This window comes from Macaca fascicularis, chromosome 13 (genome assembly GCF_037993035.2).
Source record: "Macaca fascicularis isolate 582-1 chromosome 13, T2T-MFA8v1.1".
NCBI classification, from domain to species: Eukaryota; Metazoa; Chordata; class Mammalia; order Primates; family Cercopithecidae; genus Macaca; species Macaca fascicularis.
Window position 1 is genome coordinate 114,515,208 of NC_088387.1, and position 19,016 is coordinate 114,534,223.

At 38.1% G+C, this 19,016-nt stretch overlaps 1 non-coding gene across 1 annotated transcript; it reads right to left on the minus strand.

Annotated features, from left to right (window-relative positions):
* Nucleotides 1–18,666: 18,666 nt before the first annotated feature.
* Nucleotides 18,667–18,789, minus strand: LOC123568521 (U6atac minor spliceosomal RNA). Its single transcript, XR_006691893.1, has one exon. It is a non-coding gene; the product is annotated as a U6atac minor spliceosomal RNA (small nuclear RNA).
* Between the last annotated feature and the right edge of the window lie 227 nt (nucleotides 18,790–19,016).

The window sequence follows — 19,016 nt, forward strand, 5'->3', positions numbered from 1 at the left end:
TAAATGGAAAATAGATGAATACGATCAGGTTGATTGCTGCACTAACTAGTCAAAGTTTGTGCCAAATTGAGGTACATCCATAATAGAACCTTGAGAACACAGAGGAAACCACTCCAGTTGCAGATTGCTTTTTCCTCTACATTCTCTGGGGAACACCTCACCACTGGAACTGCTTCTCACTCATCTTGTAACTCCAGCACTTCACACATACGTAATAGGCACTTAATATGTGTTTGTAGGGTTAAATATAAAACTACATATACTCCTCCTAAATTTCTGCTTTGTATTCTATGAAAATAAAAATTATGCAAGCTTAAGGCTTGTATACTGTCATAGAATTTGAATTCTGGCATTATTTTGTTTATTTAATTATTTAGCCAGTTGGTAATCTAGTTAGTTTTGTGGTTTAGTGGTTTCAAATACTTTTGAGTAGAGAAGAGGCCAAGCATACCTGTTATCAGAGAAAAAAAACATTTTTTTTCCAAACCATGGAAATCCTACATTATTCTAGATTTTCTGGATAGTGACATATTTTCATGAGTGTTCTCAAGCAAGACTCGGAATCTCTCTGTTCGAAATGTGTTGTCAAGACTCAGGTACATTATAGAATTCATTTCATCCCCAAAATATAGCTGACAGCATTTTTTTAGGTAAATTCTTTATATCTGCACTGACGCCCCTCAGTTTTCATTATCTTGTATTTTAAGAGCAATTATATTTTAATATGATTCTAAAATTATTCTCAAAGCTAAAGTCAATGTTGGCTGATTTAGCCATTTGATTTCTTCATAGAGTTATTTAACTAATAGCTGTAAAGCCACAAATGAATACTGGAAAAATGGAAGAAAAAGAGTTGTTTTCAAAAGCTATGCTTTTCTTTAGTTTCAATTGCCCATACACAACCATATTAATGTAAGATTATGAGCTAGAGATAGGAATATATTAAAATGTTTCACTGAGCCTTTGTTGGTCATATAATTCAAATTCCAGTTTTTATTTTTTTAAGCAATTAATTCTACAACTCACACTCTGTGGCGGATGTCATTCAAACTGCAGAAGCTTATTGGGTAGTTAAAAGGATAAAATCAAGTAGTCATTCTACTAATCCCTTTACAAGGAAACAGCTTTCTGCATAAAAAGTGGAACTTATGTGGCCATTAGCAGATGCTACATCAAGCGACCAAAAATATACACATTTAAATTCTTAAGCACAATCTATGAACACTACACAGATGGTTTCCAAGAAACTGTACCTAAATTGATTACGATAAAAATGATCTGCTGCAATTGTTTCTGTCAAAAGGGAGAACAGAATTTGTCCCAATGTGTCGCTCTGCCCACTCATGCAGAGAACCCAGCTGCTGGGACAGATGTTGCTCTAAGCACTTTATTTTAGGGTCATTAAAATGGTTACAGGGGTTAGTCATTCCCTGGTTTATAAATTGTGCTTACTAGCTGAGCTCAACAGATGCTAGAAAACTTCTTTGTAGTTGATCAGAAACAAAGTTTCATCTCAGATCCCCCTACCTTGTGCTTAGATGCAAAAATTAGGAACAAATGGAGATGAAGAGTGAAACAAAGAAATGCGTAAAAATCCTCGCGCATTGGATCTGGGAAGGCATCTTTACGTAGCTCTGTTAATAATGCTGATGCTGGCCTTGGAGCATCCTTTGGCTGACAATGCAGAACTGTCTTGAAGGCTTGCTTGTGCTCATATCATTTAAGAACTTTGGGGTGTTATACTCATATTGTATAATTGCATGTTTTAAATTGATCCTATTCTGTGCTGTTGTTCTTGACAAAGTGCTCCACAGAATTCATCAGACAATAATACAGATATTCCTATTGCTCCTAGAGCACACTCCTTTAGAAGATATTTCTCAGCCTTTACGAGAATGTTGTTCTGCTTTCTTCATTACAGGCCATGGTATCCCTGTTGAGCTCTGAGTTTCTTTTATCATAATGTATTGAACCGACGCCTAATACGTTAGCAAAACTCCAGGAATATCAGCAAAATCAACCTATACAAAATGAGCATACATACCATTGTGGGAAGGTAGCTATTCATGTCTAAATAGATGGCGTTCATGTTAACGGTGGCTTAAACTATTACTACTCCTATGCTTAAATAAGCTAGGCTGCAGAACCGATAACAATGCCGACAAATTAATGGAGGCACAAGGGCACAATGTGCTACTACCCTATAGAAAAATCAGGAATTCAGTGGCGACAACTTGTTCAATAACAAAGGCTAGAGGAGAGATGAGAGAACAGCGGGAGAGGGGAGACAGTGGGAGCCAGGCTGTGAGCTATTCTAGAGAGAGGGTGTTCTAAAGTAGATGGCAGCTGAAAGTATTGTGAAATTGATATGATTTCAAGGAAGGACAGATAGGCAAGGACTTTGGCTACATAAAAAACCCAGTCACTCCAGAGTTAAATTTAAAAAATATGTATATATAGTATTGGAGTAAGGGCAGGCCGGCAGTATGTGGAGCCTGAAGCTTATACAAATAATTGGTGGTGGGGGCTGGGGAGCAGGGATCTATAAGTAAGAAAATACAATTGTATGAGCTCAAAATTAGGTACAGAGTCTTGGCAGTGGCCCATGCAAATGATGGCCATGAAGCTTAAACTGAGTTCCTTGGGAAATCTGCATCTGCTTTTGAGCCATTAGTAGAATTCCACATACTTCTTTCCAAAATAAATATTGCTTGGCTTACTTAATATTGCTGGAAAAGTAAAGAATTTGCACTGTAGTGCAGTGTTTCTCAAACTGGGATCTGCAAGTCACCAGTGTCAGGTTCATTGGGAAACCAGTTAAAAATGCAAATTCTCAGACCTTGACTTGGAGCCACTGAGTCAGAAACTTCAGGGATAGGTCCAGAAATTTGTGTGTGTGTGCGTGTGTGTGTTTACCAAGCTCTGCAGGGAATGGTGATGCACGCTCAGATTTGAGAACCATGACTGTAGGGTATTTGTCAACCCTAACATCTCCATCTAAAAGCTAAACCAATTTAAGTAATTTTAGAATTCAGCTGAAACCAGTAACTGAAGATTAAGGGCATAAACAGGAAGAAGATCTAAACATGAATCATCTTCAGTTGACATAAAAAACATGGAAAGCACTTTGACTCCGAAATGGAGGCTCACTTGCCTTCTGTGCATCCCCCAGCATGCCCCTGACCTGCAATCCTCCCACCCAGTCCTTGCTACCAGACTACTTGGTCCTGCTTCCTGTGTCTTTCTTGTTCTGAGTATCGATCGGTCCCAGAGTCGAGGTGTGTTCTTCTTTGTGCCGCTACCGCGTTTATTTCTTCAGCTCCCTACTGCCAGCTTCTTCTCTTGTTCACTGGCCCATTTGCAGATCCTGATTCACTTACCTGCTCTCTCATTAATGTCGCAAGAACTCTGCTAGGCACTGCAGAAAGAGCAGACTATAAAATTAAAAGAACCCCAGGCTGCACAGTACTATACTTGCAAGCAAAACCTGATTTCAAGGCTGCATGAACTCTGAGAGGGCAATTGAGGTGGACGGGGCCGGTGACCTGACCCAGCTGATGCCCTGCGTGTGGGAGGTGAGGAGGATTTAGGCACTGATACCCTAAAATGAGACTTCAAGTCAAGCAACGCTCACTTAATTCCTTCAAAGCCTTTCTCATTTGTGTTGTTTTGGTTCAGGTTTTCTTTTGTGTCAGGGAATGGGACAGAGGGAGTCACACTCCTTGAAAAGACCTACCCAAAGGCCTGCAATTGAGGGTCCAGAGTTGCTTCCAGTCAGTAGAAGGAAGGGTAAGGCTGGTGCTGTGTAGCAGCAGATGAAGGAGAGAGGTGGGTTAGAAGCCGACTTTGTTAAAATGTTTAGATTTTATGCTCAGGGCTGAGGACTAAGCTCTGATTTTTTTTTTTTTTTTTTTTTTTTTTTATCTTGCCCAAATTCCTTTCTAAAGGATCTGGGGAATCATACCCTAAAAACCATAAATTCTCATCAGATGGGTTTTATTTATCCCTGTATATCCTGACTTACTTTCCATTCTGACTCTGGCATAACAAGGGAAAAAATCAAAATGTTTTACACCAAAATATATTTCCTTGGCATACCTTAGAATTGTCCTGCAAAGTCTCTTGTGGAACAAAATCCACATTCTAGAGAGAATCCCCTTTCCCCTTTGTTTTCCTTCCTTCCTTTCCAAATCTAGGAGATAATCAACTCAGAGGCAGGCACCCTTTAAAGTCCCATAAGAAACATTTTACAACCTGCTCTCTCTGAAGCCTGCTGAGAGCTTCCTCTGCACAATAAAATTTGGTCTCCATAATCCTTTATCCTCACCTCAACATTTCCTTTGATCCCAGGTCTACAGATAAACTCAACCAATTGTCAACAGAAGATGTTTAGATTTACCTATAGCCTGAAAGCCTCCTGCCCCCGCCACTTTGAGTTGTCCCACCTTTCTGAAAGAAACCAATGTATTTCTGAAATGTATTTGATTGATGTCTCATGCCTCTCTAAAATGTATAAAACCAAGCTCTGTACCCCGACCACCTTGGGCACGTGTTCTCAGGACCTCCTGAGGGTTGGATCATGGGCCATGGTCGCTCATATTTGGCTCAGAATAAATCTCTTAAAATATTTTACAGAGTTTGACTCTTCTCATCCACAGGGTATTAGAGAGGCATTGATGAATGGTTTTAATCAAGCTAGCAAAGGGATGAGCTTTTCACTCTGGAAGCATCCCTGTGGAAAACTGAAGTGATTCAGTGTTGTGAGGGTTCCATAAAGTAGTGAGAGTAAGAGGAGCCATTGAAACTCATTAGGAAGCTGGTGCGGCAATGCAGAGCTACCTGAGCAAGACCTACATCAGCTGGGCTGGACAGAGGGGAGTAGACGGTGTCTAGAGGCCCACGGTGTTGACGTGTGATGAGACTGCCCTGACTTGAAAGGATAATATTCTATAGCCACACTTTTCAACGTTCATTTGCATTAGACCCAACCTGAAACCTTGTTAATGTGGATTCTGAAGCTCAAAATTCCTAGATTTTGATTATGGAATTTTTAAGTGATTATTCCAAGTGACTCTGATAGAGGTGGTCACTAGCCCACATTTTGAGAAAGCCCAACCTAACAGACGCAAAACATATAATACGCTCGCTATTTTCTGAAGCCAGGTGGAATGTAAAGAAGTGGGAAAAAGAACAACGCTGAAGAGTACGTTCGTCTGCATTTTCCTTTGATCTTCTAGCAGGGTACCAGGCTGCGTAAAGACGGCCAGTCCCCAGTCTTTCTGATAAGAAAGCAGAAACTGCCTAAAACCTTGTAGATAATGGCAGACTCAAAAACAGGATACTGAGATATAAATTTCATGAACCTACTAACTGTTGCCAGCTCAGTCTTTTGAGTCAAAATTATTATCCAGGCTGAATTACTTATATGCTAACTGAGAGCAATTGAAGACTCAGAAGTTAATGCAGCTTTTTATCAGAGAGTTCTAGAAACAAGGCCGCAGACTCCAACGTTAAGAGCCCCGACCTTAAATGAAATTGAATAAAGGGTCCTAGAATAGGACCATAGAAAATGGGGAGAATGGATAATGGAGGGGTGATTGCTACTTAACTTCTGAAAGAAAATGAACCCAAACTTGACATACATTTTGATTTTTGAATAAAAGCTGGAAATCCAAGTGTAAATGCAGTTTGCCAATCTGTAAATGTTGTCATTTGATATAAATAAAAACAAATATTGTGTATGCAAAATATTGGAGCCTCAGACAAGCAGCTTTTTGACCTCCGTTCATGAGAAATCCCCTCTGGCTTTGGTGCAAGGTGATTCTAGGGTAAATTGATGTGGAGATTTGTGTCCCCTTAGGCTGCTGTAGTGGACAATTTGTGGAGAACCAGGGCCTCTGGTGCCCTCAGCTCATGTGGCAGGTGTGTTTGACTCTTATAGGTATGCAATTCTAAAACTATCCTGGTCTTATATAAGCAGGACAAGACTGGTATCTCTTCCAGACTGAGATGACAAAACAACTAATGGGTATAAGTAGAAATAACTGAGTCAAGTGAGCAGATTTGGATAGATTGTGGTGCTTGGCATGGACATCCTGCTGAATCTGCCCAAGTGTCTCAAGGGTTGGCCATGCTACCAAACACATTCCCAACTCCCACATTTACCAGGCTTTAGGGGAAAGTCATTTAGTATCTCTGAGTTAGAGTTGCCTCCTAATTACCATGGAAGTAATTTTCATCTCTTTTCCAAGGTCAGGAGGCCACTATTAACTTATTTAGTGAAGAAATATTTACTGGCCTTGATGTGGGACTTGGTTACAAGTTGGTGAACAAAACAAGTGTGGTCAATGCACTCAGGGATTTTGTAATCAAATGAATGAAATAATAATAAAGTATGGTAAAACCCCTGTAAAACCCCACACAGATGCTCATTTTTCATCATCATGATCGTTATTTGACAAAATGTTAGTGACAGTACATAGTCACTTCCTAGAAGCACCTGACATATACTTCACATGTTTCTCCGAAGTGACTATGAACAGAGTTAAAAGAAAAGTAGTCTGTTAATACATCATGAAAAAAAGTCTTAACAGTTTTCTCAACAGTTTTAAATAAACATTTCTGTAGTCTGATTTAAAATATAGGTTATATGTCAATCATCTGTGAACTTAGGAAACTTCTGGGTGTATAGGCAGTCACTCTCTGGGACAACAGGAAGAGCTGTGGGATTAGTTGCTCATCAGAAGGACCAGTCATAACCATAGATGTGGAGGACACTACCAAGGATTTAGTTATTGAACTATGGCTAATGCTCCTCCACTGAAATGCAGCTAGTGGCAATTATTGAAGGACACCTCTCTGGGGAAAAAAAAGTTTTACCTAAGGAATTAATCTAGCTTACCTGAGGTTTACACCATATAAATGTCCTGTTTGGGCATCTGTTTATATATCCACAACTGTTTCCATCCATAGATGCTGCATTTAAGAATACCAAGATAGGAAAAGAGAGAACGGCTTAACTGCCAGTATTTCTCAGAATCAGCATCTCACGATTGTGCTGGTTACTGGGTACATAGTCCAACTTCCAAATTTTATAAATAAATCCAGAAACAGAGAGGTCAAATCCAATTATGTGCAGCCTCTTAAGTCTTGAGATAGTATACAAAAATGAATTACTGGAATGAGATTGCCACTGTTCAGGAGCATTTTTGGAATGAGATTGCCACTGTTCAGGAGTCTACATTTGTGTCTTAACCTTGCACTTGGTCTCAACTAGGCCTGACTGCTCTCTTGTCCGCATTTCTCAGCAACACCTTTAGAATCTACAGGCAAGTTATTCCAAATGGTTCATGCTGGAGTTGGTAAGATCCATAAGTGAGATACTCCTATGCATCTACCTTCGACCCCAAAGAATGATTCCCATTTTCCCATTTTTAAACTTTGCTAGGGATGAAATAGTCCAATAAATCTTATCCTACAAGAGGAAAACATTAGCCTAAAGAAGGCTGAAAATACAGTATCAACGATGTCTTTGTGATTATGACACTGAGGACACTATTTCCTCATCCGTTTATCTTTGGTTCCACTGGCTTTAAAGAATTGCTTCTGTGCATTGTCATCCTGTTGGCTTATGGACTTTTCACACAGTTGATTTGGTTCTTCACAGTTTACACGACACTTTCATATGTATGAGTCACTAAACTTGCACAATATTTTAAAAAGAAATTTGGATGAATCCTATGCAAATGTTTTCTCCCATTCTACAGGTTGTCTCTTCGTTCTGTCGATTGTTTCCTGGGCTGTGCAGAAGCTTTTTAGCTTAATATAGTCCCATCTGTCTATTTTTGTTTTTCTTATCTGGACTTTTGAAGTCTTAGCCATACCATGCCTAGATCAATGTCCTGAAGCATTTACCCTCTGTTTTCTTCTAATAGTTTTATAGTTTCAGATCTTACATTTAAGTCTCTAATCTATTTTGAGTTGATTTTTGTATATGGTTTAGAGATGGGGCTTCATGTACAAATTGTAGACACACATTGAAATATCACTGTATATCTCATCAATATGTGCAATTATTATGTGCCACCTAAAATGAAAGGAAAAAGTTCAAAAAATAATAATAAATGCATTTGTCCTGTGGTTTCACATCATGGGTTAAAGTAGAATATTCTATCTTCTAGATAGAAGTTGCATTGACCCCTTTATGATTCATGTACTTCAAGGACCTTCGAAGATCTTTGAAATTAAAAAAAAAAAAATTGGAGGAGGGAAGATGGAAAAATTCGTGTTAAACATTAATATTTTTATTTTCAGAGAAATATATTTCAAAATATCTTCTCTCTGGAAGGCAGGAGTAAATTCAAACTCTTGGATCTTGAGTTTCTTTACAAATTAAGAAAGCTGATTTCATTAAGGAGTAATTGCAATTTGGATTAAGCAGTTATGACTGTGGCCTATTTTAGAAGATAAAACTTTCAAAAGATGGAATATCGTGGGTGAACTTTTGGGCGGGGACATATGCTGAGCTATTTCCCAAACATTTGTAAAGTAATTTGAAGAACAATAGAAATAAGCCAAGAGCGAGATTGGAATCTATAATCAATACCATGTTGTGGAGTTCCCAGCTCTCATTTCTAACAGCTTTAGAAGTGGCCATTCCTTCCTGTGAACTTCAGTTCAACTTTGCATACACCATCACATATGGTACTTTTACAAGTTTCATCTCCCCCACTGAATTCTAAATTCCTTAAAGGCTGTGACTGAACTTTACTTATCTCTGTATCTCCTATACATACAAAAAGCACAGTTTGTCATACCAGTAGGTGCTCAATCAACAATGAATGAATGGTAATTAAAAGAGATAATTGCTGCCTTTACTTTGGAGGAAACCATAGGACCATGATGAAGAAGCTCATGATAACAAATTGACACACGGAGGTAACATATGGCAAAGAGGTTTAGCTTAAATGTGTGACCCATATTCCAGGAAATATGGTGGCATGCATTCAGACTGTTCGCTCTTTGAAATGCTGTGAAATAAACCCCAAAAGTATGCTGTCCGAATTATCAAGCGGTGCACTACACAAGGTATTTATAAAATGCAAGTTTGCCAAAAAGTGGCCAGAAGTGGGCAAATTAAGCAACATTTAAGGGTCCGCCCCTCCCCTTCACAATCATGCTCCTCATTTCTTATTTTCTCACTCCAGGAAGGGTATATACTCTCAACTTGGTAATTTTGGAACTTAATGAAGTCATTATTTAAAATAAATTGTTTTAAAAATCCTAATTTACGCTTCAAATTGATCTGGCTTCCATGTGGAAAATCAGTTGGAAGAGGCCAACAGTAGGTTCCACAAGATGATCTAAGAAGCTGCAGCTGGCAAAAGATACTGATGATTTGAGCTGGGCTTGTGGCAGCGGCTACTGGAGAGATTTGGAGGGTGAGCTCACAGAGGTTGATGATGGATCAGATGTGGGCATGAGAAGGAAAGAGATGTCCAGATATCTTGGCCTGAGGAACCTGATGCATGGAAAGAATGTTTCTTCACATCCAGAAGAACAGAGGGGAGAAGGTGAGGCACCAGAGCAGGAATTCAGTTCCACGCATGTTAATTTTGAAATGCATGAACTAGTCCCAGTGAAAAGAGCAATGGAGAAGCTGCGATTCTGGAGTTCAGAAGAAAATTCTTGGCTGGAGATACATATTTAGAAGTCTTCAGCATAGAAATAGTGTTTTTAAAACAAAATATATACCTTAGAATTAGCCAGATGGTAAAAATTGGAAAACTGAAAATACATAACAAAGGATAAACAAAGAAATTACAAGCAGCATAGAAAAATAAGAACAAAAGAAGAGGAAATGTTGGAAGACAAGGCACATCACTTCTAAACAGAAGTGCAAATAGAAAAAATAAACAACTGTAAAAAAGACTTTACGTGGGCTCAAAAAACTAAAAGCCTGAATTACAACGGATAAACTCACAATAAAATAACTCAGAAAATATGAAGGCATTGGATGATCCCAGGACAACCAGGCAGATTCAGACGTACAAAAAGCAAAGACCCAGCATAAGACTCAGTGGCATTTGGCTTCAATGGAAGCAGCAATCTCATATACCCAGACATTGGGTTGTTTGGGACTAGGCTGCCAAAAAGTAGCATGAAACTAGTAGAGCCATTTGCTATGTATTATTTGTAAATTGCACCAGATTTTGCAAGTGAGGAAGCAATGGGACGATGCTAGGTGGTCTGCCCAAGCATTGAGGTGAGGGACAGGGCAATAAAGCCTATACCTTTAGATGATGCTGGGTCCAACCTTGGGATCAAATTGAAGTCCATTCCTCCTTCTCCCATTTTTCTGCACCCAGCAGGAGGGTGACTTTTTAAAGGGATAAAATCTGATTATTTCATTGCTCTGTATAAACCTCTTTGCTTTTAGGATTCTAAACCTAAATTGTTGACACAGCTTCTGTCATCTGGCCTCTCATGACTTCTGCATTTTGTGCAACTTTCTCATCTTTGTTCTAACCAAAGCAGTCTTTCATTTGCTTAGAGGATCTTTTTTTGTTGCAGGGTTATTACAGAGGCTTGACTCTTTCTAGAGGGTTCTATACCCTTACAGTTGAACTAAGGCTCCTCCACTGGTCAGATTGCATATGAAACAGCACATTACAGGAGACTTTTCTCACTCTCAGCCAAGATCTCTCATAACTTCTTATTTTTTCCTTAACAGTTAACAGTTTACAATTATGTATTTGAAATACTGGAATATTGTGGGATAATTACTCTAATTGTCTGTAACCTTCACTAAACTCTATGCCTCAGGAGGGTAGGGTTGTATTAGTTCGTTCTCACGCTGCTAATAAATACATACCCAAGACTGGGTAATTTATAAAGGAAAGAGGGTTAGTGGACTCACAGTTCTACATGGCTGGGAAGGCCTCGCGATCATGGCAGAAGGCAAAGGAAGAGCAAAGGGAGATATCTCACATAGTGGCAAGCAAGAGAGTTTGCACAGGGGAACTCCCGTTTATAAAGCCATCAGATCTCGTGAGACTCACTCACTACTACGAGAACAGCATGGGGGAACCTCTCCCCATGATTCAATTATCTCCACCTGGCCCCACCCTTAACATGTGGGGATTAATACTATTCAAGGTGAGATTCGGGTGGGGACACAGCCAAACCATCAAGCGTCTTTCCCGTTTTACTCACGTCTTTATCTCCCGTGTTTAGTACAGAGCCGGGCACAGAAGGCAAATGTTTTTTTCTGTCCTTTTGTACTGACCCTGATGATAAATGCATGGTGCTGTCTGAGAGAACCCAGGTAGAGAAAGTTAATCAATGAATACTTTTGAATGAAGTAATTCATTCTAGGACATTCTTTCTTGTCTGTATGATAGTTGGTAAAAATAGGCAAAACAGAGAACCGAGGGAAAGAGGCATTTGCCTAATTCTCCCTTTGACTTATTTCTGTGATTTAGTGGCTGTGTGGAAGTTTCTAGACTTAGGTGATGAGAGCTAAGAGCAGAGCTTTCATTTGCTCCAAAAGGAGATGTTGGTTCATTTTGCACGAAGAAGCAGGGACAGACTCTAAAGTACTGACACCTAACAGTAGCAAAATATGTTTAGCCTCTTTCCTCCTCTTTCAAATGTAATCCACATTATAAAGAAAACACACAGATGAGAGTTTCAAATAAAACTCCAATCATGTGTTGTGGTCAGAATCACCAGAATCAGTGAGGACCACTGTCAGTTTCAGTCACTCCAATGTGCAACATCGTGTTCTCTTCCTCGTTCATCTTCAGGGAGTGATACCAACCTATATCTTCTGTTAATTCCATTGGCCATACATTTGCTGTCCTTTAGCACATTAGGATGATGGAAAGTTAGTTTCTCTGGTCTTCGTTAATGCCCGGGATGATGGTCTTTTGGTGCTAGAAATAGTTTTAGTCTCGTGTAGAGTTGATTAGTGAAGTGATTTGAAGGATCAGGCATTTTTGGAAAGAGCAAATTATAGAGATTGAATAGATTGGAGAACATTGAAGAGATCTGCCTTTATTTCTAGGATACTATACAAATTAATCACTTATTGTTTGCCTCATTATAGTTCAGGCTGTAGACAAAAACCAATAAACAAATACGCTGTAAATTAGTCAATGCTTGAAACATCTTTATCTCTGGTTACCTCATTGCACCCCTTCCGAGCCCAGCCCTGCCTTTCCCTTCTTTTTCCTTTCCCTCCCTCTCTCACTCCCTCCCTCCTTCCTTCCTTCCTTCCTTTCTTCCTTCCTTCCTTCCTCCCATTCTTTCTCCTGTTTCTTATGCCACAAGTATCCCCACTTTCTCTCACTCTCCCACTCTCTCTCTCTGCTATCATTTAAATGTGTGTCCTTCCAGAATTCATATGTAAAAAGTCAAAAACCAAAGAGATGGTATTAGGAGGTGGGGTCTTTGGGAGGTGATTAGGTCATGAAGGCTCCACCTTGGTGGGTGGGATTAGTGTCCCCATAAAAGTACTAGAGAGAACAGCGAGACCCTTTTGCCCTGTAAGATCACAACATTTCATTTCCTTCATTCCTCCCACCATGTGAGGATGCAGAGAAAGCACAGTCAGTGAGGAACAGACCCTCACCAGACACTGACTTTCATTCTCTACAACTGCAAGAAATACATCTCTTTTCTTTATAAATTGGCATCTATTTTGCTACAGCAGCAGGAATGAACTGAGAGTCTCTCTCTCTCTCTCTCTCTCTCTCTCCCTCCCTCTCCCCCCCCCTCTCTCTCTGTCTCTCTCTCTCCATCTTCCATCCTTGGAAATCTGTTTAGGAAAATTAGGAAGCACCAAGAACAGAAAGGTGGGTTCAAATATTTAACCTTACTGAACAGCAGTTACCATATGATGAGGTAGGTTTTGTTTCAGAAATCAGACCTATTGAGGTAAAATGCTTGAAGCTAAATTTCTTTGTTTATACAACAAAAGTACAAACAACAACATCAAAGGTTAAAGTAACAAATTTGCTAAAATAAAAATGGACACAGAAATGATTAGATTTACCTCACAATCCTGTCAGGTCACATATCATTATATATATGTTGCTTTAGGAGGGTTGCCTATCATATTACTTATAAAATTAATTATATATTTCTTGAAGATAGAAAACATACTATATTTACTTTTCATCTTTTAGTGTAGAATTGGTCATAGAATTGATGCCAAAGTTAGTTTAAAATTGAATATTATAATGAAATACATGTTTACAGTGATTAAAATCATGTTTTTTTTATCTGAATTAGTACAGCAACATGGTATGGCCCAACATTACCTTCCATCCATAACCAGGAGAGAAAATGATTCCCTTAATATCATTTCTTCATTCATGGATATAAAATAATTGTGAAATATCAGTTGGCAAATGAATTTCTCTAGTGTAGAATATTTACTTAAAACAACTTTTAATGTAAAAATAAAGAAACAAAAAAAGCTACAGATGAGTGAAACTGCTCCTAACAAGGAGATCACAGAGTTTTAAAAGTTGTGTGGATAGTACCGAATTCCCCAATGTCTAGTGACAAAATTTTCTTCTAAAATTTTGAAACAAAATTATGGAGAAAATATTGAAATGTTTTAAATAAAATAATACATAATATGATAAATATATACAATAACAAATAAATAATAATGAAGTAAAAGAAAAGGGAATAACGTCAGTACTATATTCATTGTTTAAAGTATCTTTAACTTTTTTTCTAACTGTAAATAATGCTTGTAAACATTTAGAAAATACAGAAAGTAATTTAGAAAATAAAATCTGTCAAACCCCATCACTGGGGGTTATCCATTGTGAAGATTACACTGTAATCAGTATGTCAGGATGCACCTTGGCACGGGGATCAGAATGAAACCAGCCCATTTCTCTGATCCCTGAAGATCAGAGGGATTGACAACTTGAGACAGATGGTCTGAAGTACTGGCCCCAAGGTGAGGCCAGAACCTGCACCTAGGTGAAATTTCTCTTTGCCAGGACTTCCTCGGGGCTTTCCTGCAATGCACCTCAAGCATCTCTCTGTTGGAGGAATTTTGATAGCAGGTACTTGGGGTTATGGATGGGGGAGGTGTCTGAGCCTGGCATCGTGACCTTCAGGTAAGACCTGGGGCCGACTTGGATGGAACGGTCGTATTCCAGTAGGTTGTGCGTTGGCTGAGTCTGGTAGGCATGGCTGGGGGCAAGACAGCTTCTGTTTCTTTGGCAGAAACACATGCTAGACTTGCTTTCTGCTTCAGCACTTCTTTTCCCATTAATCACATTAAAAAGATCTGAGAGACCACGTTTGCTTTTTTGAAAATCTGATTCCTGATCATACAATGAGGGGCCCTATTACAGGATATTAAAACAAATAACAGAATGAAATCAGAAACATAACTACTTTCCTAGGACTTGCCATTACTGATGTCATTCCCTCTTCACCATATAAAATCATAATCTAAGAATGTTCTGTGTACCAACATATGACAATATTAAAAAGCTTGTAAAATCTTTTAAAGAAAATGTGATAAAGACTTTTCAGGAATTGCCATCAGTCTCCAGACTTTCTTATAGGATGCTTGAGGTGGTCAGATGCTAAAGGAATAACCTAGAAAAAATACTATTTTTATGGTCAGAAGACGGGGTATATGAGAGCATCTTACCACAGTGCTCAGCCAGAGTAAACTCCCAGTAACAGGCCAAAGAAACACACGCTAAACCTCAGGACAAAGAAGTCGCTGGGCAATACTATGTCTCAGTACGCTTGCCCATGGTGTTTGTTGTTTAAAATGCTCTTCTCCTCCATTATCCACCTGGCTAATTCCTTCACTTACTCAGAATCTACTCTAAGAAACCACCTCTGACTTCTTCAGGCCCAGTCTTCAATACACTCAGACAGACCTTTCCAACTTGCATACCTTCTTGCCACTCTAGTGGTCAAAACACTGTGTTCTTTATAATTATTTGTTGCTTATCACCCTATCATACTTTAATAACTCTATTTCTGAGTGAAGATTTAAATAATTTAATAAAATCTAGCTGAAATTCGATATCAAAAGTAGTGAGATCTGGCCACCCTTAAATATATTATCAAATTTAAATTAATTTTTGTACATAGTACCAGGTAGGGGTGAAGTTACTTTTTTTCCCATGTAAGTATCTAGAGGTTCCAGAACCATTTGCTAAAACGACATTTAGTTATGCAAGTAAGACATTCATTCAAGAAAAATTTGAAAAGAAAGAAAAAGATATGTGGAAACTCATCACTCTGTAGTAGTTACCATTTTACTGAAGTTTATTTTGTGAGTATGTGTGTAAGTGTATCTTGTTTTCGTGTTATCCTGTCTCCTTCTCTCCTATAATAATACCATCTCTTCAATTATAACATGCCAAAATACAAATTTTAATATTGATGAAACAGATCTTACAATTGTTTTACAAACAATAAACAAATCTTTTTGTAGGCTAGATAAACAGGCTATGACTTATCCTAGCCAGGGCACTGTGGACTCAGCCATGTGTCAAGATTTCTGTTTATTTTACTGCCATCTCAGCTGAGTTCTCATTGGAAGTGTCAAATATGGTTAAAATTTAAGATGAACCTAAATCTCTATTTGTCTAAAACAATTTTTAAAAGCATTAAAATAAACGGTCTAAGAACCTTCATTTTTCAACAACGAAGGAGTTCTTGGTGTTAGTTTTATCCTTCCACCAGAAACAAGCAGATAAATGAACAAATATATGGCAAAGTTCTTTCAGATATTGGTCAATGGAAAAAATTAAAGCTGTGATCCTTGAGATCAGGAAAACAAATAAGTTGAGCCCTATGATTACTCTGTGTTTGTGTTTTGTTTTGCTTTGGTTTTTGGTTTTCTTCTGGAGGCATTTTACGGATCTTGTTGCAGAGAGGAAGAACTCAGGCAGGGAATGGAAAAACTGTTGAGCTGAGAATGCAGAAATGGTAGTTTATGACAGCTCAAGTGAATAAAATTTGAAAAACAGAGTACCAAAGAGAAAAGAGCATTTTAGACAAAGAGATTCTATATATGTATGTATGAGTCCCACTGAGTCTGTTGCTGAAGTCTAAGTTTTGCATGCATAAAGTAAAATTTTACAAAATTGGCCAAAAAAATAAAAAAAGAGAAACTATAAGCTAATCAATTCCCAGAGCACATACATGCTTGGAATGGAAGGCAAATCAACCAGAGTAAAAAAGACTTTATTGAGCACCCAGATTATTCATTAGAGGCTCCAGAAAAATCACATTTTATGCATGGATTAAATTAACCCTTAAGTAAAGGCTTATCCAGACCTTCCCCAAAAAACTTAAAATCAAGTTTCAAATAATCATGGTGATCCACAAATCACTTAAATCTCTCTCAAAACAAAGTTTTTAGATAGTCTTTAAAGAAAACAACAAAGTGTAACATTAAATTCTGAATAACAATGTCATACATCGAGACTTCAATCAAATATCACTAGCTTACAAAAGAGGAAACTGTGGCACATACCAGACCAAAAAAAGTTAGCCAATGCAAATGAAACTAGTAGTTACAGAAATTATGGAACTAGTTAACCAAGACTGTAAAGCTGTTAGTACAAATATGCTAAAGGATGTAAAGGAAAATATGAACATAAGGATGTTTATGGAACCTCCTTGGAAAAGAACCTCATGGAACTTCTAAAGCTAAAAGTTATCCAAAATGAAAAACTTACTAAGCGATCTTAATTCAAGATTAAATACAATGAATTAAAATATCAAAGAACTTGAAGTCAGGCAAGAGAAATTATAGAAATCAAAGCACAGACACAGATATAAAAACTACCAAAAAAAGTTTTAATAAGCTCAGTGTCCTGTAGGACAATATTATGTACATCTATTTTGTGTACAGAAGTAAAAGAGAAAAATATTTTAAGAAATAATGACACAAATTTTCAAAATTTGATGAGAATCATCAACTTGTATCTTAGACATCTGAAGGATCCCAACTCAAAATTTTGTTTCAATGTTAAGACTGATCATGCCTCACACATACTATGAGGTCGTGAAAAGGTTTATTACTCACAGAACAAGGCACCTGGGAAGAGTAAGGTAGATTTCCAAAGCTGGTCTGGAAATGGTTTGGGAGAAGAGGGAAGAAAAGGAAGCTGACTTGGGTTTTAATTGTGGTTAAGAAATGGGGAGGGGTGAAGGTTCACCAAAAAAGGGAGCACTTGGGCTTTCTTGTCAGTTTTACTAGAGGCAGGCAGAAGGAGAAGAGGGAATCCAAGGGATGAAAAGCTGTCAGCACTAAAACTTCAAAAAATAAAGCCAAACCCTTTATTAGAATTCACAAAGCCAAGAAACTTAAGAAAACCCAAGCAGGATAAGCCTAGAGACAGCCACGCAGAAGCACATTATAATCATATTTCTATAGAACAGTTTGTGAAACAGAGCATTTTTAAAAAGCAAGAGAAGGAGGACACATTATAAACAGAGGGTCGGATATATAAGAATGACTGCAGACTTCTTGTCAGAAGCAATGCAAGATAATATACAATGGACCAAGACATTTAAAGAATCAAATGAAAGCAAAACCCACCCCAACCCAAGCAAAACAAAACAAAGCTAAAATTCTCCTTTCAGCAAAAACTTCTTTAAAAAATGAGGGCAGAGAAACACGTAGATCTGTTTTTGGTAATGGCCAAGTAGCATCATACATGACCACCTTTCCTGTAACTGCCAACTATAAACTGTGAACATAACACAAAAGCACATATACCTGAAGGCACTGGAGAATTCACAGAAGCACTCAGAGTAGGAGGGGTAGTGCACAACCAGTGGAGAGAATTATAATGGAGAGTTGCCATGATTACAGTTTTTACCATGGACCATGGGGAAATCATATGCAAGTGGAAAATGAGAAGAAGAAAAGAGAGGAGAAAAGAGACACAGAAGGAAAGGAGTCGGTTAGAAATTCCCCACATTGTGTCTGCCCATATCTCTGGCTGAAACACCCAAAGCAGCTCAGCCAAAGAAAAAGAATATCTCAACTGGGATCAGAGCTAAAAACAACAAAACAAAACATAGTTTTCAACTTGAGTCCAGATGAGAAAATTTTTTGCTGGAACAAACATGACATATTGAGGGGGAAAAGACAACAAAAATCAGAATTCTTTAAAAAAAAAACTTTTATATATATATATCTTATAATATATGTATTATATATTATATATAATATATATCTTATAAATCATATATATATCTTACAAATCATATATATATCTTATAAATCATATACATATCTTACAAAACATGTGGGTGTGTGTGCGTGGTGTGTGTGTGTGTGTGTGTATATATATATTTTTTTAAGACAGAGTCTTGCTCTGTCACCCAGGCTGGAGTGCAATGGTGTGATCTCGGCTCACTGCAACCTCCACTGCCCGGGTTCAAGAGATTCTCCTGTCTCAGCCTCCCCAGTAGCTGGGATTACAGATGCCCATCACCACACATAGCTAATTTTTGTATTTTTAATGGAAACGTGGTTTTACCATGTTGGCCAGGTTGGTCTTGAACTCCCAACCTCAGGTAATCCTCCCACCTAGGCCTCCTAAAGTGCTGGAATTACAGGCACGAGCCACCGTGCCTGGCCAACAACATTTAACTTTAAGGCATTGTCATGAAGTAGGTGGCAACGTCTTAACCATATGCATGTTGTCAGGCCGAGGGCCCCTTCCAGCATTGTCAAGGGGAGTGCTAACCTTCTCTCCTTTCGTATGACACAGAAATCAGAATTTTCACAACTCATTAATCATAATACCTAGAATAGTCTCCCCCAGCTAAACTGATGAAGAAATTAAATATAAGATGTAAATTAGTAATATCTGCAATGAAAGAGAGGAAATCATGAAAAATACTACAGAAATTAAAAATGATAATAGGAAAATATTATGAGCAATTCTATTCCAATACATTTTTAAAATTATATAAAGTGGAAAAATTTCTTAAAG